Raw genomic sequence first — 27,299 nt, forward strand, 5'->3', positions numbered from 1 at the left:
TTTATCTGAAGATATATTCTTTTTCACCAGACGCCTCAATGTGCTCCCATATATTCAATTGCATATTCTCCAAAACCAGTGTTAGCAAACTGCTCAATGAAAAGAAAAGTTTAACTCTGTAAGATGAACGCACACTTCACAAAGCAATTTCTCAGATAGCTTACTTCCAGTTTTTATCCTGAGATATTCACTTTTTTGCCATTGCCCTCAAAGAGCTCCAAAATGTCCATTGGCAGAATGGACGAAAACAGCACTTCCAACCTGCTGTCGCAAACGGAAGTTTTAACTCTGTGAGATGAATGGTCATGTCATAAAGCAGTTTCTGGGAATGCTTATTTCGAGTTTTTATCTGAAGATATTTCCTTTTTCAACGAAGGCCTCAATGCACACCCAAATATCCCTTTGCAGATACTACAAAAACAGTTTTTCCAAACTGCTGAATGAAAAGAAAGGATTAACTCTGTTAGTTGAATGTACATATTCCAAAGCGGTTTCTCAGATAGCGTAGTCCTAATTTTTAATTTGTGATAGTCCTTTTATCTTTTGTACTCAATGAGCTCTAAAATGTGCATTTGCAGATTCTACAAACCAGTGTTTCCAAACTGCTGAATGAAAAGAAAGGTTTAACTCTGCAAGAAGAATACATACATCATGAATGGGTTTCACAGATAGCTTACATGTACTTTCTATCCTAGGATATTCGCTTTTTCACCATAGTCCTCAATGAACTGCCAGATGTTCATTCACAGAATGGACAAAAAGAGTTTTTAAAACTTCTGAATGAAAAGAAAACTCTGGGAGATGAATGCACACATCACAAAGCGTTTTCTCAGATAGCTTTCTCTCACTTTTTATTCTGGGATATTCACTTTTTCACCATAGTCCTCAATGAACTGCCAAATGTCCATTCACAGAATGGACAAAAAGAGTGTTTCAAAACTTCTGAATGAAAAGAAAACTCTGGGAGATGAATGCACACATCACAAAGTGGTTTCTCAGATAGCTTTCTCTCACTTATTATCCTGGGACTTTCGATTTTTCGCCATTGGCATCAATGAGCTCCCAAATGTTCATTTGCAGAATGGACAAAACCAGTGTTTCCAAACTGCTGAATCAAAAGAAAGTTCAACTCTGAGATGAGTGTACACATCACAAAGCACTTTGTACACATCACAAAGCACTTTCTCAGAAAGCTTCTTTCTAGTTTTTTATCTGAAAATATGTTCTTTCTCACTATAGACTTCAATGCACTCCCAAATATCCCTTCACAGATTCTACAAAAACAATGTTTCCAAATTGCTGAATGAAAATAAAAGTTTAAGTCTCTGAGATGAATGCACACATGATGAAGTGATTTCTCAGACAGCTTCTTTCTAGTGTTTATCCTGGGATATTTACTTTTTCACCATTGGCCTCAATGCGTTGCTAAATGTCCATTCACAGAATGGAAAAAAAAAAACGTGTTTCCAAACTGCTGAATGAAAAGAAACCTTTAACTCTGCGAGATGAATGCACACTTCACAAAGTGATTTCTCAGATAGCTTCCTCTTAATTTTTATCCTGGGACATTCGAATTTTCACCATTGGCCTCAATGAGCTCCCAAATGTTCGTTCCCAGAATGGACAAAAGCAATGTTTCCAAACTGCTGAATCAAAAGAAATGTTCAACTCTGTGAGATGAATGTGCACATCACAAAGCAGTCTCTTGGAAAGCTTCTTTCTAGTTTTGATCTGAAGACATTTCCTTTTTCACCATAGGCCTCAATGCACTCCCAAGTATCCCTTCGCTGTTTCTACAAAAACAGTGTTTCCAAACTGCTGAAAGAAAAGAAAGATTTAAGTACTCAAGATGAATACATACATCACAAACTAGTTTCTCAGATAGCTTGCTTCTGTTTTTATCTTGTTGTTTTTTGCTTTTTTCCGATTGGCCTCAATGAGCTCCCAATGTCCATTTGCAGAGTAGACAAAAACAGTGTTTCCAAGCTGCTGAATCAAAGGAAAAGTTTAGCTCTGTGAGATAAATTTACTCATCACAAGGCAGTTTCTGAGATAGATTCCTTCTGTTTTTATTGTTTAATGTTGGCTTTTTCATCATCGGCCTCAGTGAGCTCCAAAATGTCTATTTGCAGAATGGACAAAAACAGTGTTTCCAAATGGCTGAATCAAAAGAAAGCTTTAACTCTGTGAGATGAATGCATACATTACAAAGGTGTTTCTCAGATAGATTCCTCCTCATTTTCACCCTGAGATGTTCACATTTTCACCATTGGCCTCAATGAACTCCGAAATGTCCATTTGCCGAATGGACAAAAACAGTGTTTTCAAACTGCTGAATCAGAAGAAGGGTTTAACACTGTGAAATGAATGTACACACTGCAAAGCAGTTATCTAGAATGCTTCTCTCTAGTTTTTATCTGAAGATGTTTTCTTTTTCAACATAGGTCTCAATGTGCTCCCAAATATCCCTTTGAAGATTCTACAAAAAAGGTTTTTTCAATCTACTGAATGAATAGAATTGATTAACTCAGTGAGATGAATGCACACATCACCAAGCCATTTCTCATATAGCTTCATTCTAGTTTTTATCCTGAGAAAACCATTTCTTGCCGTTGGTATCAATGATCTCCCAAATATCCATTTGCAGAATGCACTAAAACAGGAGTCTCCAAACTGCTGAATCAAAAGAAAGGTTTAACTCTGTGAGATGAATGAACATATCACAAAGTAGTTACTCAGAAAGCGTCTTTCTACTTTTTATCTGAAGATATTTTCTTTTTCACCATAGGTATCAAAAGGCAATCACAAATGTCCACTCGAAGATTCTTCAAAAACCATGTTTCCAAACTGCTGAATGAAAATAAAGTTTCAACTCTGTGGGATGAATGCACACATCACAAAGTCATTTCTCAGAGTGCTTCCTCTTAGTTTTTATGCTAGGACATGATTTTTAGCCATTGGCCTCAATGAGCACCCAAATTTCCAGTTGTGGAATCAACAAATACAGTGTTTCCAAACTGCAGAATCAAAAGAAAGAGTTAACTCTGTGAGATGAAAGCACACATCACAATGCAGTTTCGGTGAAAGATTCTTTCTAATTTTTATATGAAGATATTTTCTTTTTCTCCACAGGCCTCAATACACTCCCAAATGTCCACTTGCAGATTCTACAAAAAAAGTGTTTCCAAACTGCTGAATGAAAAGTAAGATTTAATTCCTTTAGCTGAATGTGTAGGTTAGAAAGCAGGTTCTCAGATAACTTTTTTTTCTGATTTTAACCTGGGATATATGCTTTTTCACCATTGGCCTCAACAAACTCCCAATGTCCATTCACAGAATGAACAAAACAGTACTTCCAAACTGGTGAATGAACAGAATGTTTTAATCCTGTGAGATGAATGCACACATCACAAAACGGTTTTTCAGATAGCCTCCTCTTAGTTTTATACTGGGACATTTGCTTTTTCACAATCGACCTCAATGAGCTCCCAAACGCCCATTCACAGAATGGACATAAACAGTGTTTCCAAACAGGTTAATCAAAGAAAGGTTTAACTCTGTGTGATGAATGCAAACATGACTAAGCTGTTTCTCAGAAAGCTTCTTTCTAGTTTTTATCTGAAAATAATTCCTTTTTCACCACAGGCTGGAATGCACACCCAAATATCCCTTCACAGATTCAAAAAAAACAATGTGTTCAAACTTCTGAATGAAAAGAAAAGTTTTACTCTGTAAGATGAATGAACACACGACAAAGTGGTGTCTCAGATTGTTTCCTTCTCTTTTTATACTGGGATGGTTCGTTTTTCACCCTTGGCCTCAATGGTCTCCCAAATGTCCATTAGCAGAATGGACAAAAACAGTGTTTCCAAACTAGTGAATGAATAGAATGGCTTCACTCTGTGAGATGAGTGCACACATCACAAAGCAGTTCTCCAGATAGCTTCCTTTTAGATTTTATGATGGGCTATTTGCTTTTTCGCCATTGGCATCAAAGAACTCCCAAAAGTCCATTTGCAGAACGGACAAAAACAGTGTTTCCAAACAGCTTACTCAAAATAAAGATTTAACACGGTGATGTGAATGTACACATCACAAAGTGGTTTCTCAGAAAGCTTCTTTGTAATTTCTATCTGAAGATATTTTCTTTTTCAGTATAAGCCTCAGTATGCTCCCAAATATCCATTTGCAGATTGTGCAAAAACAGTGTTTCCAAGCTGCTGAATGAAAAGAAATGCTTAACTCTGCAAGGCGAATGCTGTTTTTCAGAGTGGTTCCCCTTAGTTTTTATCCTGGGATACTCACTTTTTTGCCATTGGCCTCAATGAGCTCCCAAATGTCCATTCGCAGAATGGAAAAAACAGCGCTTCCAATCTGCTAAATCAAAAGAAAGATTTAAGTCTGCAAGATGAATGCACACATCACAAAACAGCTTCTCAGATAGCTTCCTTCTACTTTTTATACAGGGATATTCGCTTCTTCACCATTGGCATCCATGAGCTCCCAAATGTCCATTCACAGAATGGACCAAAACAGTGTTTCCCAAATGCCGAATCCAAAGAAACATTTAACTTTGTGAGATGAAAGCACACACCACAAAGCAGTTTCTCAGAAAGCTTCTTTCTATTTTTTATCTGAAGATATTTTCTTTTTCAACAAAGGCCTCAAAGAGTTCCAAAATACCCATTCAGAGATACTCCAAACCAGTGTTTCCATAACTGCGGAACCAAAAGAAAAGTTTAACTTTACAAGATGAATGCACATGTCACAAAGCAATTTCTCAGATAGCTTCCTGCTGTTTTCATCCTGGATTATTCGTTTTTTCACCTTTGGCCTCAATGAGCTCACAAATGTCCATTCACAGATACACAAAACGGTGTTTCCAAACTGCTGAATGAATAGAAAGTTTAGCTCCAGGAGATGAATGCTCACATTACAAAGTGATTTCTCAGAAAACTTCCTTCTAGTTTTTATCTGAAGATTTTTTTTGAACCATAGGCCTCAATGCACTCCCGAAAGTCTATTCACAGATTCTACAAAAACAGTGTTTCCAAACTGCTGAATGAAAAGAAATACTTAACTCTTGGCGGTGAATGCACACCTCACAAAGTGGTTTGTCAGATAGCTTCCTTTTGTTTTTGTTCTTGGATTTTTGCCTCTTTCCTGTTGACCTCAATGAGCTCCCAAATATCCATTCACAGAATGGACGAAAACAGTGTTTCCGAAATTGCTGAATCAAAATAAAGTTTTAAATCTTTGAGGTGACTGCACACTTCACAAAGTGGTTTGTCAGGCAGCTTCCTTTGTTTTCTTTCTTGGACATTCACTTTTTCACCATTGTCCTCAAAGAGCTCCCAAATGTCCATTTGCAGGATGGACGAAAACAGTGTTTCCAAACTGCTAAATCAAAAGAAAGTGTTAACATTGTGAGATGAATGCACACATCACAAAGCAGACTCACAAAACACTTCTTTCTAGTTTTTATCTGAAGTTATTTTCCTTTTCACCATAGGCCTCAATGTGCTCCCAGATATCCCTTTGCAAATTCTAAAAAAACAGGGTTTCCAGTCTGCTGAATGAAAAGAAAGGTTTAACTCTGTGAGATGAATGGACACATCACAATGTGGTTTCTCAGATAGCTTCCTCTAAGTTTTCATCCCGGGACATTCGATTTTTTGCAATTGGCCTTAATAAGCTACCAAATGTCTGTTTGCAGAATGGACTAAAACAGTACTTTCAAACAGCTGAATCAAAAGCAATGTTTAACTATGTGAAATAAATGTACATATCACAAAGCAGTTTCTCAGGTAGCTTCCTTCTGGTTTTTATCCAGGGATATTTGCTTTTTCACCACTGGTCTCAATGAGCTTCCAAATGTCCATTCGCAGAATGGAAAAAAACAGTGTTTCCAAACTGCTGAATCTAAGGAAAGGCTTAACTCTGTGATATCAATACACACATCACAATGCAGTTTCTCTGAATGATTTTTTCTAATTTTTATAGGAAGTTATTTTGTTTTTCACCACAGGCCTCAATACACTCACAAATGTCCATTTGCAGATTGTATGAAAACAGTGTTTCCAAACTGCTGAATGAAAATTAAGATTTAACTACTCGAGCTGAATGCACACGTCACGAAGTGGCTTCTCTAAAAGATTTTTTTCTGATTTTAACCAGGGATATTCCCTTTTTCATTGTTGACTTCAATGAGCTCCCAAATGTCCATTTGCATAATGGAGAAAACCAGTGTTTCCAAACTGGTGAATGAATAGAACGTTTTAACTCTGGGAAACAAATGCACCCATCACAAAGTAGTTTCTCAAATAGCTTCATCTTATATTTTTCCTTAGACATTCTCTTTTTCGCTATTGGCCTCAATGAGCTCCCAAAAATCCATATGCAGAATGCACAAAACAGTGTTTCCAAACAGCTTAATTAAAGAAAGTTTTAACTCTGTGAGATGAACGCACACTTCACAAAGCAGTTTGTCAGAAAGCTTCTTTCTAGCTTTTATCTTAAGACATTTTCTTTTTCACCTTTTCCTGAAATGCACTCTGAAATATCCTTTTGCAGATTCTACAAAAACAGGGTTTCCAAACTGCTGAATGAAAAGAAAGGTTTAACTCTGTGAGAAGAATGAACACACCACAAGGTGGTTTTTCAGATAGTTTCCTTCTATTTTTTATCTTGGGATATTTGCCTTTTCATCATTGGCCTCAATGATCTCTGAAATGTTCATTTGCAGAATGGACAAAACAGTGTTTCCAAACTGCTGAATCAAAAGAAAGGGTTAACGTTTTGAGATCAATGCACGCATCACAAAACAGGTTCTCAGAAAGCTTCTTTCTAGTTTTTCTCTGAAGTTATTTTCTTTTTCACCATAGGCCTCAGAGTACTCCCAAATATCCCTTCACAGATTCTACAAAAATAGGGGTTCTAATCTGCTGAAAGAAAGGAAAAGTACAAGTCTGTGAGATGAACGCACAGATCACCAAGCAATTTCTCAGATAACTTCCTACTCGTTTTTAACCAGGGACATTCGATTTTCCACCATTGTCCTGAATGATCTCCCGAATGTCCATTCACAGAATGGACCAAAACTGTTTCCAAACTGCTGAATCAAAAGAAAGTTTTATCTCTGTGAGATGAATGCACACATAACAATGTAGTTTCTTGGAAAGATCCTTTCTAATTTGTATATGAAGATATTTTCTTTGTCACCACTGGCCTCAATACACTCCCAAATGTCTGTTCATAGATTGTACAAAAACAGTGCTTCCAAACAGCCGAATAAAAGGTAAGTTTTAATTCCTTGAGCTGAATGCACACGTTACAAAGCATTTTCTCAGATAACTTTTTTTCTGATTTTAACCTGGGATATTCACTTTTTCACCATGTGCCTTAATGAGCCTCCAAATATCCATTCACAGAATGGACAAAAACATTGTTTCCAAACTGGTGAGTGAACAGAATTTTTAGCTCTGTGAGATGAATGCACACATCACAAAGCAGTTTCTCAGATAGCTTCCTCTTTGGTTTATCCTGGGACATTCCCTTTTTCACAATTGGCCTCAATGAGCTCCCAGAAGTCCAATCACAGAATGGACAAAAACAGTGTTTCCAAACAACTTAATCAAAAGAAAGGTTTAACTCTGTGAAGTGAATGCACACATCATGAAGCAGTTTCTCAGAAAGTTTCTTTCTAGTTTTTATAGGAAGATACTTTCTTTTCCACTATAGGTTGAAATGAGCTCCCAAATATCCCTTTGCAGATTCTATAAAAAGAGCATTTCCAAACTGCTGAATGAAACAAAGGTTTAACTCTGTGATATGAATGAACACATCACAAAGCAGTTTCTCAGATAGTATCTTTCTGTTTTTATTTTGGGATATTCACTGTTGCGCCATTGATCTCAACGATCTCCCAAATGTCCATTCACAGAATGGACAAAAACAATGTTTACAAACTGGTGAATGGAAAGAATGGTCTAACTCTGCTAGATGAATGCAAACATCACCAAGCAGTTTCTCAGATAGCTTCCTCTTAGTTTGTAACCTGGGACATTTGATTTTCCACTACTGGCCTTAATGAGCTCTCTAATGTCCATTCGCAGAATGGACACAGTGCTTCAAAACAGCTTAATTAAAAGAAACTTTTAATTCTGTGACAGAAATGTACACATAATCAAAAGAAACTTTTAATTCTGTGACAGGAATGTACACATAACAATGCAGTTTCTCAGAAAGAGGCTTTCTAATTTTTGTATGAAGATATGTTCTTTTTCTCCACCATCCTTAATACACTCCCAAATATCTGTTCCTAGATTGTAGAAAAACAGTGTTCCAAACTGCTGAAAAAAGTAAGTTTTAACTCCTTGAGCTGAATGTCTATGTCACAAAGCATTTTCTCAGATTTTTTTTTCTGATTTTAACCTGAGATATTCGCTTTTTTGTCATGGGCCTCAATGAGCTCCTATATGTCCATTCACAGAATGGAAAAAAGCAGTGCTTCCAAACTGGTGAACAGATAGAATTTTTTAACTCTGTGAGATGAATGCACACATCATAAAGTGGTTTATCAGATAGCACTTTGATTTATCCTGGGACAGTCCCTTTTTCACAATTGGCCTCAATGAGCCCCCAAAAGTCCATTTGCAGAATGAACAAAAACAGTGTTTCCAAACAACTTAATGAAGAGAAAAGTTTAACTCTGTGAGGTGAGTACACCCATCACAAAGCAGTTTCTCAGAATGCTTCCTTCTAGTTTTTATCTGAAGACATTTTCTTTTTCACTGTAGCTTGAAATGTGCTCTGAAATATTCCTTCGCAGATTCTACAAAAAGAGTGTTTCCAAACTGCTAAATGATATAAAGGTTTAACTCTGTGAGATAAATGCACACATCACAAAGTGGCTACTCAGATAGCTTTCTTCTAGTTTTTATCCTGCGATATTCATTTTATCGCTATTGGCATCAATGGGCTCCCAAATGTACATTTGCATAATGGACAAAAACAGTGTTTCCATACTACTGAATGAAAATAAATGTTTAACTCTGAGAAAATAATGCACATATCACAAAGCTGTTTCTCAGATAGCCTCCATCTATTTTTTAATCCTAGTATATTCACTTATACCACTTTGTCCTCAATGAGCTCCCAAATGCCCATTTGCAGAATGAACAAAAACCTTTTCCAAACTGCATAATGAAAAGAAAGAATTAACTCTGTGAGATGAATGCACAGATCACAAAGCAATTACTCAGAAAGCTTGTTTCTAGTTTTTATCTGAAGACATTTTCTTTTTCACCATAGACTTCAGCAGTTTCTCAGATAGCTTTCTTCTTGCTTTTATCCAGGGATATTCACTTTTTCACGATTGGCCTCAATGTGATTCCAAATGTCCATTCATGGAATGGACAAAAACAGTGAATGGACATTTGGGACTTCATTGTGTCCAATGGTGAAAAAGAAAATATCCAAGTCTAAAAACAGAAGGAAGCTATCTGAGAAACTGATTTGTGATGTGTGCTTTTATCTCGCAGAGGTAAACCTTTCTTTCATTCAGCAGTTTGGAAACACTTTTGTAGTAGAATCTGCAAAGGGATAATTGGGAGCACACTGAGGACTGTCTTAAAAAATTAAATATCTTCAGATAAAAACTAGAAGGAAATTTTCTGAGAAACTGCTTTATGATGTATCCATCCATCTCACAGAGTTAAAACTTTCTTTTGATTCAGCAGTTTGGAAACTCTGTTTTTATAAATTGTCTGAATGGACATTTGGGAATTCATGGAGGCCAACAGCAAAAAAGGGAATATTCCAGGATAAAAAATAAAAGGGATAGTTGGGAGCACATTGGGGCCTGTGGTGAAGAAGAAATTATCTTCAGATAAAAACTAGAAAATTCTGAGAAACGGCTTTGTGATATCTCCAATCATCTCAAAAATTTAAAACTTTCTTTTGATTCAGCAGTTTGGTAATAATGTTTTTGTGCATTCTGCAAATGGACATTTGGGAGCTCACTGAAGCCAAAGGAGAAAAAGGTGATATCCGAGGATAAAAACTGGAAGGATGCTATCTGAGAAACTGCTTTTTGATGCTTGCATTCATCTCACAGAGTTAAACTTTCTTTTCATGCAGCAGTTTAGAAACACTGGTTTTCTGGAATCTGAGAAGGGATATTTGAAAGCATATTTTCACTAATGGCAAAAAATAAAATATCTTCAGAGAAAACTAGAAAGAAATTTTCTGAGAAGCTACTTTCTGATGTGTCCATTCATCTCACAGAGTTAAACCTTTAAATTTGTTCAGCAGTTTTGAAACACCGTTTTTGTCTATTCTGATAATGGACAAAATATCCTTGGATATTTTGAAACACCGTTTTTGTCTATTCTGAGAATGGCAAATATCCAAGGATAGAAAACAAGAAGGAAGCTAGCTGAGAAACTGCTTTTGGCAAAAAAGTGAATATCCAAGGATAGAAAACAAGAAAGAAGCTATCTGAGAAACTGCTTTGTGATGTGTGCCTTCATCTCACAGAGTTAAACCTTTCCTTTCATTCAGCAGTTTGGGAGCACTGTTTCTGTAGAATCTGCAAAGGGATATTTGGGAGCACATTGAGGCCTATAGTGAAAAAGAGAATATCTGAAGATAAAAACTAGAAGCTTTCTGAGAAACTGCTTGGTGATGTGTCCATTCATCTCACAGAGTTAACCCTTCCTTTTGATTCAGAAGTTTGGAAACACTCTTTTTATCCATTCTGTAAATGAACATTTGGCAGCTCATTGAGACCAATGTCAAAAAATCAAATGTCCCAGGATTAAAACTAAGAGGAAGTTATCTGAGAAGCTGCTTTCTGATGTGTGCATTTCTTTTCATTCAACGGTTTTGAAGCACATTTTTTTCTATTCTGCGAATAGACATTTGGGGATCATTGAGGCCAAAGGCGAGAAAGCTAATATCCCAGGATAAAAACTAGGAGGAAGTTATGTGAGAAACCACTTTGTGATGGGTTCATTCATCTAATTGAGTTAAATTTTGGTTTTCATTCCACTGTTTGGAAACATGGTTTTTGTGGAATTTGTGAAGGGATATTGGGAGCATATAGAAGCCTATGGTGAAAAAGAGAATATCTTCAGATAATAGTTAAGAAGAAGCTTTCTGAGGAAGTGCTTTCTGATGTGTGCATCCACCTCACAGAGTTAAAATGTTTAGCAGTTTGGAAGCACTGCTTTTGTCCATTCAGTTAATGGACATATGGGAATTAATTGAGGTCAATGGTGAAAAAATGAATGTTGCAGGATAAAAACTAAGAGGAAGATATCTGAGAAATTGCTTTGTGATGTGTGCATTCTTGTTGCTTGAATCTGTCTTTTGATTCAGTAGTTTGGTAACATTATTTTTTTCCATTCTGGGTATGGACATTTGGGACATAATTGAGGACAAAGGTGACACAGCAAATGTGTCAGGATAAAAACAAACACGAAACTATGTGAGAAACTGCTGTGTGATGTGTGCATGTGCATTCATCTCGCAGAGTTAAAGCTTTCTTTTCTTTCAGTAGTTTGGAAACACTGTTTTTTGTAGCATCTACGAAGGAATTTTTGGGAGTACAATGAGGCCTAGGGTGAAAAAGAAAATATCTTCAGATAAATACCAGAAAGAAGTTTTCTGAGAAACTGCTTTGTGGAGTGTGCATTCATCCCCCAGAGTTAAATATTATATTTCTTCTGGTTCATCAATTTGGAAACACTGTTTTTGTCCATTCTTTGAATGGACATTAGGGAGCTCATTGAGGCCAATGGTGAAACTCAAATGTTCCAGTATAAAAACTAAGAGGAAGCTATCTGAGAAACCTCTATGTGATGTGTGCATTCATCTCACAGAGGTAAACATTTCTTTTCATTCAGCAGACAGGAGACACTGTTTTTGTAGCATCTGCGAAGGAATTTTTTGGAGTGCAGTGAGGCCTATGGTGAAAAAGAAAATATCTTCTGTTAAAAACTAGAAAGACGATTTCTGAGAAACTGCTTTATGGTGTGTACATTCATCTCACAGGATGAAAAATTAGATAAAGCTATCTGAGAAACCACTTTGTGGTGTGTGCATTCATCTTGCAGAGTTAAAACTTTCTTTTCATTCAGTAGTTTGGAAACAGTATCTGTAGAATCTGCAAAGGGATATGGGAGTGCATTGAGGCCTATGGTGAAAAAGATAATATCTCAAGATAAAAACCAGATAGAAGCTTTCTGAGAAACTGCCTTGTGATGTGTCCATTCATCTCACAGAGTTAACCCTTTCTTTTGATTCAGAAGTTGGGAAACACTACTTTTGCCCATTTTCCAAATGGACATTTGGGATCCCATTGAGGCCAATGATGAAAAATAAAATGTCACAACATAAAAACTAAGAGGAAGTTATCTGAGAAGCTGCTTTGTGATGTGTATAATTCTTTTCATTCAGCAGTTTTGAAACACTGTTTTTTTTTCTGCGAATGCACATTTGGTAGATCATTGAGACAAATGGTGAAAACGTGAATATCCCAGGATAAAAATTAGAAGGAAGCTATCTGATAAACCACTTTGCACCATGTGCATTCATCTCACAGTGCTAAAACTTTCTTTTCCTTCAGCAGTTTGGAAACACTGTTTTTGTAGAATTTGTGAAGGAATATTTCTGAGTGCATTGAGACCTATGGTGAAGAAAAGAATATCTCAGATAAAAATGAAAAAGAAGCCTTCTGAAAAACTGCTTTCTGATGTGTGCATTCATCTCGCAGAGTTAAAAATTTCTTTTGATCCAGCAGTTTGGAAGTACTGTTTGTGTCCATTCTGTTAATGCACAGTTGGGAGTTCACTGAAGTCAATGGCAAAAAAGTGAATGTCCCAGAATAAAAACTAAGAGGAAACAATCTGAGAAATTGTATTGTGATGTGTGCATTCATGTTGCTTAGTTGAATCTGTCTTTTGATTCAACAGTTTGGAAACACTGTTTTGTCAATTCAGTGAATGGATATTTGGGAGCTCATTGAGGAAAAACGTGACAAAGCAAATGTCCCAGGATAATAACAAAGAGGGAGCTATCTGAGAAACCACTTTGTGATGTGTGCATTCATGTCACAGAGTTAAACCTTACTTTTCATTCAGCAGTTTGGAATCACTGTTTTTGTAGAAACTGTGAAGGGATATTTTGGAGCACATAGAGGTCTACAGTGAAAAAGAAAATATTTTCAGATGAAAATTAGAAAGAAGCATTCTGAGAAACTGCTTTCTGACGTGTGCATTCATCTCACAGACTTACAACTCTCTTTTGATTCAACGCTTTGTAAACAGCTTTTGTCCATTTTCCAAGTGAACATTCGAGAGATCTTTGAGTCCAATTGTGAAAAATCAAATGTACCAGGATAAAAACTAAGAGGAAGCTATGAGAAAAACCACCATGTTATGTGTTCTTTCATCTCCCTTAGTTAAACCTTTCTGTTCATTCAGTACTTTGGAAACACAATTTTTGTCCATTCTGTGAATGGACAACTGGTAGCTCCATAAGGCCAATGGCAAAAAAAAGTGAATAACCCAGGATAAAAACAGAAGCAAGCTATCTGAGAGACCACTTTGTGACTTGTGCATTGAACTCGAGGATCTAAATCCATCTTTCAATTCAGCAGTTTGGAAACACTGCTTTTGTAGAATCTACGAATGGATATTAAGGAGGGTATTGAGGCCTATGGTGAAAAAGAACATATCTTCAGATAAAAACTAGAAAGAAGGTTTCTGAGAAACTGCTTTGTGATGTGTGCATTCATCTCACACAGTTAAACCTTTCTTTTGATTCTGCAGTCTGGATACACTGTTTTTGTCCATTCAGTGAATGGACATTTGGGAGCTCATCAAACCCAATGGCGAAAATTTGAATGGCCAAACATAAAAACTAAGGGGAAGCTATCTGGGAAGCTGCTTTCACATGTGTACATTTATTTTCATTCAGCAATTTTGAAATACTATTTTTTTGTGTTCTGCAAGTGGACATTTGGGGACTCATTGAGGTCAATGTATGCCAGGATAAAAACCAGAAGGAAGATATCTGAGAAACTGCTATGTGATGTGTGCATTCATCTCACAGTGTTAAACTTTCTTTTCATTCAGCAGGTTGAAAACGGTTTTTGTAGAATTTGTGAAGTGATATTTGGGAGTGCATTGAAGTCTACGGTCAAAAAGAGAATATCTTCAGATAAAACTAGAAAGAAACTTTCTGAGAAACTGCTTTCTGATGTATGCATTCATCTCAGAGAGTTAAAGTTTTCTTTTGATTCAGCAGTTTGGAAACACAGTTTTTGTCCCTTCTGCAAATTGACATTTGTGAGTTCATTGAGGCCAAAGTGAGAAAAGGAAATGTCTCAGGGTAAAAACTAAGAGGAAGCTATATGAGAAACTGTTTTTTGATGTCTGCATTCTTTTTGCTTAATTGAACCTGTCTTTTGATTCAGCAGCTTGGGAACACTGTTTTTGGCCATTCTGGGAATGGACATTTGGGAGCTCATTGAGGCCAAAGGTGACAAAGCAAATATCCAAGGATAAAAACAAAGAGCATAAGGAGATATACCTAATGTAAATGACAACTTAATGGGTCCAATGCAGCACACCAACATGGCACATGTATACATATGTAACAAATCTACATGTTGTGCACATGTACACTAGGACACAAAGTATCATTAAAAAATAATAAAAAAGAGAAAGCTATCTGAGAAACTGTCTTTGAGGTGTGCATTCATCTTGCAGAGTTAAACCTTTTTTGTCCTTCAGTAGTTTGGAAACACTGTTTTTGTAGAATCTGCAAAGCGTTATTTGACAGCGAATTTGAGGCCTATTGTGGAAAAGAAAATATCTTCAGATAAAAACTATAAAGTATCTTTCTGAGAAACTGCTTTGTGGAGCATTTTGAAAACATTGTTTTTGTCCATTCTGCCTATTGATATTTGTGATTTCATTGAGGCCAAGGTGTGAAAAGCAAATGTCCCAGGTAAGAACTAAGAAGAAGCTATCTCAGAAACCGCTTTGTGAAGCATGCATTCATCTCCCAGAGTTAAAACTTTCTTTTCATTCAGCAGTTTGGAAACACTGTTTTTGTAGCAACTGTGAAGGAATTTTTGGGAGTGTAATGAGGCCTAGGGTGAAGAAGAAAATATCTTCAGATAAAAACTAGAAAGAAGCCATCTGAGAAACTGCTTTGTGAAGTGTGCATTCATCTCACAGAGTTAAATCTTTATTTTGATTCAGCAGTTTGGAAACACTGTTTTTGTCCATTCTTCGAATGGACATTAGGGAGCTCATTGAGGTCAATGGCAAAAATCAAATGTCCCAGTATAAAAACTAAGAAGAAGCTATCTGAGAAACCTCTATGTGATGTGTGCATTCATCTCGCAGAGGTAAACCTTTCTTTTCATTCAGCAGTTTGGAAAAACTGTTTTTGTAGCATGTGTGAAGGAATTTTTTGGAGTGCAATGAGGCCTAGGGTGAAAAGAAAATATCTTCAGACAAAAACTACTAAGAAGCTTTCTGAGAAACTGGTTTGTGGTGTGTAGATTCATCTCACAGGATGAAAACTTAGATAAAGCTATAAGAGAAACCACTTTATGGTGTGTGCATTCGTCTTGCAGAATTAACCCTTTCCTTTCATTCAGCAGTTTGGGAACACATTGTTTCTGCAGAATCTACGAAGGCATATTTGGAGCGTATTGAGGCCTTTGGTGAAAAAGAGAATATCTCAAGATAAAAACCAGAAAGAAGCTTTCAGAGAAACTGCTTTGTGATGCGTCCATTCATCTCACAGAGTTAACCATTTCTTTTGATTCAGAAGGTTGGGAACACTGTTTCTGTCAATTCTGCAAATGGACATTTGGGACCTCATTTAGGCCAATGGTGAAAAATCATATGTCCCAACATAAAAATTAAGAGGAAGTTATCTGAGAAGCTGCTTTGTGATTTGTGCAATTCTTTTCATTCAGATGTTTTGAAACACAGTTCTTTTCTATTCTGCAAGCCCACATTTGGTAGATCATTGAGGCAAATTGTGATAATGTGAATATCCCAGGGCAAAAATTATTAGGAAGTAATCTGATAAACTGCTTTGTAACATGTGCATTCTCACAGTGGTAAATCTTTCTTTTCATTCAGCAGTTTGGAAACACTGCTTTTGTAGCATCTGTGAAAGATTTTTTGGAAGTGATTTGAGGCCTGTGGTTAAAAAAAGAATATCTCAGACAAAAGTGAAATAGAAGTTTTCTGAAAAACTGCTTTTTAATATGTGCATTCATCTCACAAAGTTAAAACTTTTTTTTGATTCAGCAGTTTGGAAGCACTGTTTGTGTCCATTCTGTTAATGGACAGTTGGGAGTTCATTGAAGTCAGTGGCGAAAAAGCAAATGTCCCAGGATAAAAACTAAGAGGAAGGAATCTGAGAATTGCATTGTGATGTGTGCATTCATGTTGCTTAGTTGAATCTGTCTTTTGATTCAGTAGTTTGGAAACACTGTTCTTGTCCATTCTGCAAACGGACATTAGGGAGCTCATTGATGACAAAGGTGACAAAGGAAATGTCCCAGGATAATAACAAAGAGAAAGCTGTCTGAGAAACTGCTTTGTGATGTGTGTATTCATCTCACAGGGTTAAACCTTTATTTTCATACTGCAATTTGGAAACTCTGTTTTTGTAGAAACTGCGAAGGGATATTTTGGAGCACATAGAGGCCTAGGGTGAAAAAGAAAATATCTTCCAATGAAAATTAGAAAGAAGCTTTCTGAGAAATGGCTTTCTGAGGTGTGCATTCATCTCACAGACTTACACCTTTCTTTTGATTCAGTAGTTTGGAAACATAGTTTTTGTCTATTCTGTAAGTGAACATTTGGGAGCTCATTGAGTCCAATGGTGAAAAATCGAATATATCAGGATAAAAACTAAGACAAAGCTATCTGAGAAAGTGCTTTGTGACGTGTTCTTTCATCTCCCTTAGTTAAACCTTTCTGTTCATTCAGCACTTTGTAAAAACAGTTTTTGTCCATTCTGTGAATGGATAATTGGTAGCTCCATATGGCTAATGGCAAAAAAGTGAATAACCCAGGATAAAAACAGAAGCAAGCTATCTGAGAAACCACTTTGTGACATGTGCATTGAACTTGAGGAGTTCTATCTATCTTTCAATTCAGCAGTTTGAAAACACTGCTTTTGTAGAATCTGTGAATGGATATTAGGGAGTGTATTGAGGCCTATGGTGAAAAAGAAGACATCTTCAGATAAAAACTAGAAAGAAGGTTTCTGAGAAACTGTTTTGTGATGTGTGCATTCATCTCACACAGCTAAACCTTTCTTTTGATTCAGCAATTTGGATACATTGTTTTTGTGAATTCAGCGAATGGACATTTGGGAGCTCATTGATGTCAATGGTGAAAACCTGAATGGCCAAACATAAAAACTAAGGGGAAGTTATCTGAGAAGCTGCTTTTGGATATGTGCATTTCTTTTCATTCAGCAGTTTTGAAACCTTGTTTCTTTCTGTTCTGTGAATGGACATTTGGGAACTCATTGAGGCCAATGGCAAAAAAGTGATTATGCCGGATAAAAGCCAAAAGGAAGATATCTGAGAAACAACTTTGTGATGTGTGCATTCATCTCACAGTATTAAAATTTCTTTTCACTCTGCAGTTTGAAAACACTGCTTTTGAAGAATTTGTGAAGGGATAATTTGGAGCACATTGAAGCCTACAGTCAAAAAGAGAATATCTTCAGATAAAGCTGGAAATTTTCTGAGAAACTGCTCTCTGATGTGTGCATTCATCTCAGAGAGTCAAAATTTTCTTTTGATTCAGCAGTTTGGAAATACACTTTTTTTCTCTTCTGCGAATTGACATTTGTTAGTTCATTGAGGCCAAAGTGGGAAAAGCGAATGTCCCAGGGTAAAAAATAAGAGGAAGCTATCTGAGAAACTGCTTTGTGATGTCTGCATTCATCTTGCTTAGGTGAACTTGTCTTTTGATTCAGCAATTTGGGAACACGGTTTTTGACCATTCTGGGAATGGACATCTTGTAGCTAATTGACACCAAAGGTGACAAAGCAAATATCCAAGGATAAAAAGAAAGAGAAAGCTCTGTGAGAAACCATTTTGGAGGCACGTATTCATCTCACAGAGTTAAATTTTCTTTATCATACAGCAGTTAGGAACCACTTTTTGTAGAATCTGTGAATGGATATTTGGGAACGCATTGAGGCATAGGATAAAAAAGAAAATATCTTCAGATAAAAACTAGAAAGAAGTTTTTCAAGAAACTGCTTCGAGGAGTGTGCATTCATCTCACAGAGTTAAAACTTTATTTTGATTCAGCAATTTGGAAACACAGTTTTCATCCATCTGTGAATGGATAACTTGTAGCTCCATAAGGCCAATGACAAAAAAGTGAATAACCCAGGATAAAAACAGAAGCAAGCTCTCTGAGAAACCACTTTGTGATGTATGCATTGAACTCGAGGAGTTAAATCTATCTTTCAATTCAGCAGATTGGAAACACTGCTTTTGCAGAATCTGTGAAAGGATATTTAGGAAAGCATTGAGGCCTATGGTGAAAAAGAGAATGTCTCAGGTAAAAATAAAAAAGAAGCCTTCTCAGAAACTGCTTTCTGATCTGTGTATTCATCTCACAGAATTAAAACTTTCTTTTGATTCAGCAGTTTTCCAGCACTGTTGGTGTCCATTCTGTTAATGGACATTTGGAAATTCATTGAAGTCAGTGGCAAAAAAGTGAATGTCTCAGGATAAAAACTAAGAGAGAGGAATCTGAGAAATTGCTTTGTGATGTGTGCATTCATGTTGCTTAGTTGAATCTATCTTTTGATTCAGTAGTTTTGGAAACACTGTTCTTGTCCATTCTGCAAATGGACATTTGGGAACTCATTGAGGATAAAGGCAACAAAGCAAATGTCCCAGGATAAAAACATAGAGGAAGCAATCTGAGAAACCTCTTTTTGATGTGTGTGTTCTTCTCATGGAATTAACTTTTCTTTTCACTCATCAGTTTGGAAACATTATTTTTGTAGAATCTGTGAAGGGACATTTTGGAGTGCCTTGAGGCTTATGGTGAAGAAGAAAATAACTTCAGTTACAAACTAGAAAGAAATTTTCTGAGAAACTGCTCTGTGTTGTGTGCATTCATACAGAGATTAAAATTTTCCTTTGATTCAGCAGGTGGGAAACACTGTTTCGTTTTGGTTTTTTCCATTCTGCGAATGGACATTTTGGATCTCACTAAGCCCAATGGCAAAAAGGCAATATTCCAGCATAAAAACTGCAAGAAAGATATCTGGGAAACTGCTTTGTAGTGTGTGCCTTCTTCTTATAAAGGTAAACTTTTCTTTTGATTCAGCAGTTTGAAAACATTGTTTTTGTCCATTCTGTGAACGGACATTTAAGAGCTCATTGAGGCCAATGGTGAAAAAGCAAATATGCCAGGACAAAAGAAGAAGGAAGCTATCCAAGAAACCACTTTGTGATGTGTGCATTCTTCTCGAAGTATTAAACTTTACTTTTCATCCAACAGTTTAGAGACATGGTTTTTGTAGAATCTGCAAAGGGATATTTTGTAGTGTATAAGGGCCAATGGTGAAAAAGTGAATATCTCGGTATAAAAATTAGAAAGAAGATTTATTTGAAACTGTTTTGTGATGTGTGTCTTCATCTCACAGAGTTAAAGCTTTATTTTCATTCAGCAGTTGGGAAACATTGTTTTTGTCCATTTTGCAAATGGATATATGGTAGCCCATTGAGGCTAAAGGAGCAAAAGCGAATATCCCAGGATAAAAACTAGAAAGAAGTGATCAGAAATGATTTGTAATTTGTGCATTCATTCTACAGAGATAAACCTTTGTTTTGATTCACCAGTTTGGATATATTGTTTTTGTCCATTCTGCAAGTGGACATTGGGAACTATTTGAGACCATTAGCAAAACTGAAAATCCCAGAATAAAAACAAGAGAGAAGCTTTCTGAGAAAGTGTCTTTTGATGTGTGCATTCATCTCACAGAGATAAACATTTCTTTTGATTCAGCCATTTGGAAACACTGTTTTTCTCCATTATGTGAATGGACATTTGGGAGCTACTTGAGGCCAATGACGAAAAAGACAACGTCCCAGGATAAAACCTAGAAGAAAACTATCTTAGAAACTGCTTTGTGATGTGTGCATTCATCTCACTGAGTTAAACATTGCTTTTCCCTCTACAGTTTAGAAACACTGTTGTTGTTCATTCTGTGAATGGACATTTGGAAGCTCATTGAGGCCAACGGTGAAAAAGGGAATATCCCAGGATAAAAACTAGAAGGAATCTACCTGAGACACCAGTTTGTGATGTGTGTATTAATCCCACAGGGTTAAATTTTCTTTTTAATGATCAGTTTGTAAACAGTGATTTTCTAGAATCTGTGAAGGGATATTTGGGAACACATTGAGGCCTATTGTGAAAAAAAACTTCAAATAACAACTAGAAAGAAGCTTTCTGAGAAACTGCTTTTTGATGTGTGCATTCATCTCACAGAGCTAAACCTTTCTTTTGAGTCAGCAGTTTGCAAACTTTTTGTCCATTCTGCAAATGCACATTTGGGAGCACTTTCAGGCCAATAGTGAAAAACGAATATCCCAGGGTAAAAATAGGAGGAAGCCCTGTGAGAAACTGCTTTATGATGTGTGCATTCATCTCACAGAATTAAACCTTACATTTCAGTCAGCAGTTTGGAAACACTGTGTTTGTACAATCTGCAAAGGGATACCTGGGAGCACATTGAGGCCTATGATGAAAAAGAAAATATTTTCAGACAAAAACTATAAAGAGGATTTCTGAGAACTTGATTTATAATGTGTGCATTCATCCCAAAGAGTTAAACCTTTCTTTTTATACACTAGTTTGGAAACACGGCTTTTGTCCATTCTGCAAATGGACATTTTGGAGCGTATTGAGGCCAAAGACGAAAAAGCCAATATCCCAGGATAAAAACAAGAAGGAAGTGATCTGAAAAATAACTTTGTGATTTGTGCATTCATCTCACAGAATTAAACCTTTCTTTTGATTCAGTGGCTTGGAAACACTGTTTTTGTGCATTCTGCGAATGGACATTTGGGAGTTAATTGAGGCCAATGATGAAAAAGTGAATATTCCAGTTTAAAAACTGGAAGGAAGCTATCTGAGAGACTGCTTCGTGATGTTTGCTTTCATCTCGCAGGGTTAAATCTTTCTTTTCATTCAGTAGTTTGGAAATACTGTTTTTGTAGAATCTGCAATTGGACATTCTGGACTGCATTGATTCCAAAGACGAAAAATGAATGTCTCAGGAGAAAAATTAGAGGGAAGTTATCTGAGAAACCACTTCATTTTGTGTGCATTCATTTCACAGAATTCAAACTTTCTTTTCATTCCACAGTTTGGAAACACTGTTTTTGTGGAATCTGCAAAGGGATATTCATTTCACAGAATTCAAACTTTCTTTTCATTCCACAGTTTGGAAACACTGTTTTTGTGGAATCTGCAAAGCGATATTTGGTAGCGCATTGGGGCCAACAGCAAAAAAGTGAATATCTCAAGATTAAAACTAGAAAGAAGCTTTCTGAGAAACTGTTTTATGATGTGTGCATTCATCTCACAGAGTAAAACATTTCTTTTGATTTAACAGTTTGGAAACACTGTTTTTGTCCAATCTATGAATGGACTTTTGGGAACTCATTGAGTTCAAAAGTGAAAAAGTGAATATCTCAGGATAAGAACTAAAAGAAAGGGATCTGAGAAATCGCTTTGTGATGTGTGCATTCATCTCGAGAAGTTAAAAGTTTCTTTTCATTTAACAGTTTCCAAGCACTGTTTTTGTAGAATCTGCTAAGGGATATTTCAGAGTGCTATGAGTCCTAGGGTGAAAAAGAAAGTATTCTCAGATAGATACTACACAGACGTTTTCTCAGAAATGGCTTTGTGATGTGTGCATTCATCTCATCAAATTAAACCATGCTTTTGATTCAGCAGTTTGGAAACACTGTTTTTGTACATTCTGGGACTGAAAATTTGGGAGCTCATTGGGCCCAGTGGCAAAAAAGCTTATATCCCAGGACTAAAACTAGAAGGGAGCTATTTGAGAAATCACTTTCCAGTGTGTGCATCCATCTCAGAGAGTTAAAACTTTCTTTTTATTCAACAGTTTGGAAACACAGTTTTTGTCCATTGTGCAAATGGACGTTTGGGAGTTCATTGAGGCCAAAGGCAAAAAAGTGAATATACCAGGATAAAAACTAGAAGGAAGCTATCTGAGAAACCACTTTGTGATGTGTGCATTCATCTCACAGAGTTAAAACTTCCTTTAACTGATCAGTTGGGAAACACTGTTTTTGTACTTTGTGCAAATGTGTATTTGGGAGTTCATTGAGGCCTATGGTGAAAAACCAATTATCAAAGGATAAAAATGAGATGGAAGCTATCTGAGAAACCACTTTGTGAGGTGTACATTCATCTCGCAGAATTAAACCCTTCTTTTTATTCACAGTTTGGAAACATTGTTTTTCTCCATTCTGCGAATGGACATTTGGGTGGTTTTTGGGCCAATGGTGAAAAAACGAATATCCCAGGATAAAAGCAAGAATGAAGTGATCTGAGAATCCACTTCTTGATGTGTGCATTCATCTCAGAGCATTAAACATTTTTTTGATTCAGCAATTTGGAAACACAGTTTTTGTCCATTCTGCAAATGGGTTTTTGGGAGCGCATTTAGGCCAATGGCAAAAAAGATAATATCCCAGGATAAAAACTAGAAGAAAGTTATCTGAGAAACTACATTGTGATGTTTACATTCACCTCACAACGTTAAAACTTCCTTTTAACTGAGTAGTTGGGAAACACTGTTTTTGCTGATTCTGTGAATGACATTTGGAAGCTCATTGAGGCCAATGGCAAAAAAGTGAATATCACAGGATAAAACATAGAAGGAAAGTATGCAAGAAACCGCTTTATGATGTGTGCAGTCATCTCACAGAGCTAAACGTTGCTTTTCCTTTCAGCAGTTTGGAAACGCTATTTTGTAGTATCTGTGAGGGGATGTTTGGGAGCGCATTGATCCTATGGTGAAAAAAGAAAATATCTTCAGATATAAAGGATAAACAAGTTTTCTGAGAAATTGCTTTGTGATGTGTGAATTCATCTCATAGTTTTAAACTTTTATTTTGATTCAGCAGTTTGGAAACACTGTTTTTATCCATTCTGAAAATGGATATTTGGTAACTCAATGAGACCTGTGGTGAAAAAGCAAATATCCCAGTATAAAAAATAGAAGGAAGCTATCTGAGAAACTGGTTTGTGATGTGTGCATTCATCTCACAGAGTTCAATCTTTCTTTCATTCAGCAGTTTGGAAATTTTTTTTGTAGAATCTGCAAAAGGATATACAGGAGTGTATGTACACCTATGTTGAAAAAAAACACTGTTTTTGTCCATTCTTTGAATGGATGTTTGGAACCTACCTGAGGCCAATGGAAAAAAAGTGAATATCCAAGGATAGAAACTGGAAGGAAGCTATCTGAGAAACTGCTTTGTGATGTGTACATTCATCTTGTAGAGTTAAACAATTCTTTTCATTCAGCCGTTTGGACAAACTGCGTTTGTAGAATCTGCAAAGGGTTGTTTGGGAGCACAATGATGCTTAAAGTGAAAAGGAAAACACATTCAGATAAAAATTAGAAAGAAGTTTCTGAGAGACTGCTTTGTGATGTGTGCATTCATCCTACAGTGTTAAACCTTTTGCTGATTCAGCAGTTTGGAGACTACTTTTGTCCATTCTGTGAATGGACATTGGGAGCTCATTGAGGCCAATGGGGAAAAACGAATATCCCAGCATAAAAACTAGAAGGAAGCTATCTTAGAAATCTCTTTTTGATGTGTGCATTCATCTCGCAGAGTTAAAATATCCTTTTAACTGAACTATTAGGAAAGACTGTTTTTGTCCATTCTGCAAATGGACATTTGGGAACTCATTGAGGCCAATGGTGAAAAAGAGAGTATACCAGGATAAGAACTAGGAGGAAGCTATCTGATAAACTGTTTTGTGATGTCTGCATTCATCTTACACAGTTAAACCTTTCTTTTCAGTCAGCAGTTTAGAAATGTTTTGTAGAATCTGCGAAGGGATATTTGTGAGCACATATAGGCCTAAGTTGAAAAAGAAAATATCTTCAGATAGAAACTCGAAGGAATCTTTTTGAGAAACTGCTTTGTGATGTGTGCATTCATTTCACAGAGTTAAATTTTTCTTTTGATTCCGCAATTTGGAAACACTGCTTTTGTCCATTCTGCAAATGAACATTTTGGAGCTCATTGAGGTCAGTTGCAAAAAAGCAAATATCAAACTATAAAACCTAGAAGGAAGCTATCTGAGAAACCGCTTTGTGATGTGTGCTTTAAACTCAGAACTAAACGTTTCTATTGATTCAACAATTACAAACACAGTTTTTGTCCATTCTGAAAATAGACATTAGGGAGATTCCCGAGGTCAATGGCAAAATAGCCAGTATCACAGAATAAAATATACAAGGCAGCTTTGAGAGGAACTGCCTTGTGATTTGTGCACTCATCTCACAGACTTAAAACTTCCTTTTTACTCAGTGGTTGGGAAACGCTGTTTTTGTCCATTCTGTGAATGGACATTTGGGAGCTGATCGAGGTCAATGGTGAAAAAGTGAATATCCCACAATGAAAACTACAAGGAAGCTACCTGATAAACGGCTTTGTGATGTATGCATTCATCTCATAGAGTTAACCTTTTATTTTCTTTCAGCGTTTTGGAAACACTGTTTTGTAGAATCTGTGAAGGGATATTTGGGAATGCATATAGGCCTATGTTGAAAAAGAAAATGTCTTCAGATAGGAATTAGAAAGAAGCTTTCTGAGAAACTGTTTTGTGATGTGTGCATTCATCTCACAAATTTAAAACTTTCTTTTGATTCAGATGTATGGAAACACTGTTTTTGTCCATTCTTCAAATGACCATTTCGGAGTTCATTGAGGCCAAAGGCGAAAAAGTGAATATACCAGGATAGAAACTAGAAAAAAGCTCTCTGAGAAACTGCATTGTGATATGTGCATGCATTTTGCATACATAAACTTTTTTTCATTCAGCAGTTTGGTAACTCTGTTTTTGTAGAATCATCAAAGGCATATTTGGAAGTGCATGAGGTCTATGGTGAAAAGGAAAATATCTTCAGATAAAAATTTGAGAGAAGCTTTCTGAGAAACTACTTTGTGATGTCTGCATTAATCTCACAGAGTTAAACCTTTCTTTTGATCCAACAGTTTAAAAGCACTGTTTTTGTCCATTCTGAGAATGTATATTTGTGAGCTCATTGAGGTCAATGGTGAAAAAGCAAATATCCTAGAATTAAAACTAGAAGGAAGCTATCTGAGAAACAGCTTTTTGATGTGTGCATTTATCTCATAGAGTTAAATCTGTCTTTTCTTTCACCAGTTTGCAAACACTGCTTTTGTCCATTATGTGAATCAACATTTTGGAAGTCATGGAGGCCAATGGTACAAAAGGAAATATACAAGGATTAAAACTGTAAGGAAGCTATCTGAGAATCTGCAATGTGATTTGTGCAATAATTTTGAAGAGTTAACATTTTTTTCATTCAGCAGGTTGGAAAGTCTGTTTTTGTAGAGCCAGGGAAGGGATATTTGGGAACACGTTGAGTTCTATGGTGAAAAGGAAAATATATTCAGATTAAAATTTGAGAGAAGCTTTCTGAGAAACTGTTTTGTGATGTGTGCATTCAACTAACAGAGTTAAAACATTCTTTTGATTTAGCAGATTAAAAATTCTGTTTTTCCCCATTCTGTGAATGAACATTTGGGAGCTCATTGAGGCCAATGGCAAAAAATTGAATGTCCCAGGATAAAAACTGAGAGGAAACTATCTGAGAAACTGCTTTGTGACGTGTACATTCATCTCACAGAATTAAATCTTTCTTTTCTTTCACCAGTTTGGAAACACTGTTTTTGTCCATTCTTCAAATGGACATTTGGGAGCTCATTGAGGCCAATGGCAAAAAAGTGAATATCCTAGGGTAAAGACTAGAAGAAAGCTATATGAGAAACTGCTTTGCAATGTGTACATTCACCTCCCAGAGTTAAATCTTCCTTTTCATTCAAAAGGTTGGAAACACTCTTTTTGTAGTATCAGTGAAGGGATATTTGGAAGCACATTGAGGCCTTTGGAGAAAAGGAAAATATATTCAGATGAAAACTAGAAAGAAGCTTTCTGAGAAACTGCTTTGTGATGTGGGCTTTCATTGCACTGGGTTAAATCTTTCTTTTGATTCAGCTGCTTGGAAGCACTGTTTTGTTCATTCTGCAAATGGACTATTTGAGCTCATTGAGGCCAATGGCAAAAAAATGAATATCTCTGGATAAAAACTACAAAGAATCTATCTGAGAAAACAGTTGTGATGTGTGCATTCATCTCACAAATTTAAATTTTTCTTTTGATTCAGTAGTTTGGAAAGACTGTTTTTGTCCATTCTGTGGAGGGATATTTAGGATCCCATAGAGGCCAAAGGCAGAAAAGGGAATATCCCAGGATAAAAATTAGAAGGAATCTATCTGAGAAATTCTTTGTGATGTGTGCATTCATCTCACATAGTTAAACGTTTCCTTCATTCACCAGTTTGGAATCACTGTTTTTGTCCATTCTGTGAATGGATATTTGGGAGTGCATTGAGGCCTATGGTGAAAAAGAAAATATTTTCAGATAAGAACTAGAAAGAAGCTTTCTGAGAAACTCTTTTGTGAAGCATGCATTCATCTCACAGAGTTAATACATTCTTTTGATTCAGCAGTTTGGAAACTCTGTTTTTGTCCATTCTGCGAAAGGACATTTGGGAGTTCATTGAGGCCAATGGCAATAAAGTGAATATCCCAGGATAAAAACTAGAAGGAAGCTATCTGAGAAGCCACTTTGTGTTGTATGTTTTCATGTCAGAGAGTTCAACTTTTTCTTTGATTCAGCATTTTAGAAACACTGTTTTTGTCCATTCTGTAATGGACATTTAGGAACTCATCGAGGCCAAAGGCAGAAAAGGGAGTATCCCAGGATAAAAATTAGAAGGAATCTATTCGAAAAATTCTTTGTGATGTGTGCATTCATCTCACATAGTTAAACCTTTCTTTCATTCAGCAGTTTGGAATCACTGTTTTTGTCCATACAGTGAATGGACATTTGGAGTGCATTGAGGCCTA

The sequence above is a fragment of the Theropithecus gelada genome, chromosome 20 (genome assembly GCF_003255815.1).
Source record: "Theropithecus gelada isolate Dixy chromosome 20, Tgel_1.0, whole genome shotgun sequence".
In the NCBI taxonomy this organism is placed as follows: domain Eukaryota; kingdom Metazoa; phylum Chordata; class Mammalia; order Primates; family Cercopithecidae; genus Theropithecus; species Theropithecus gelada.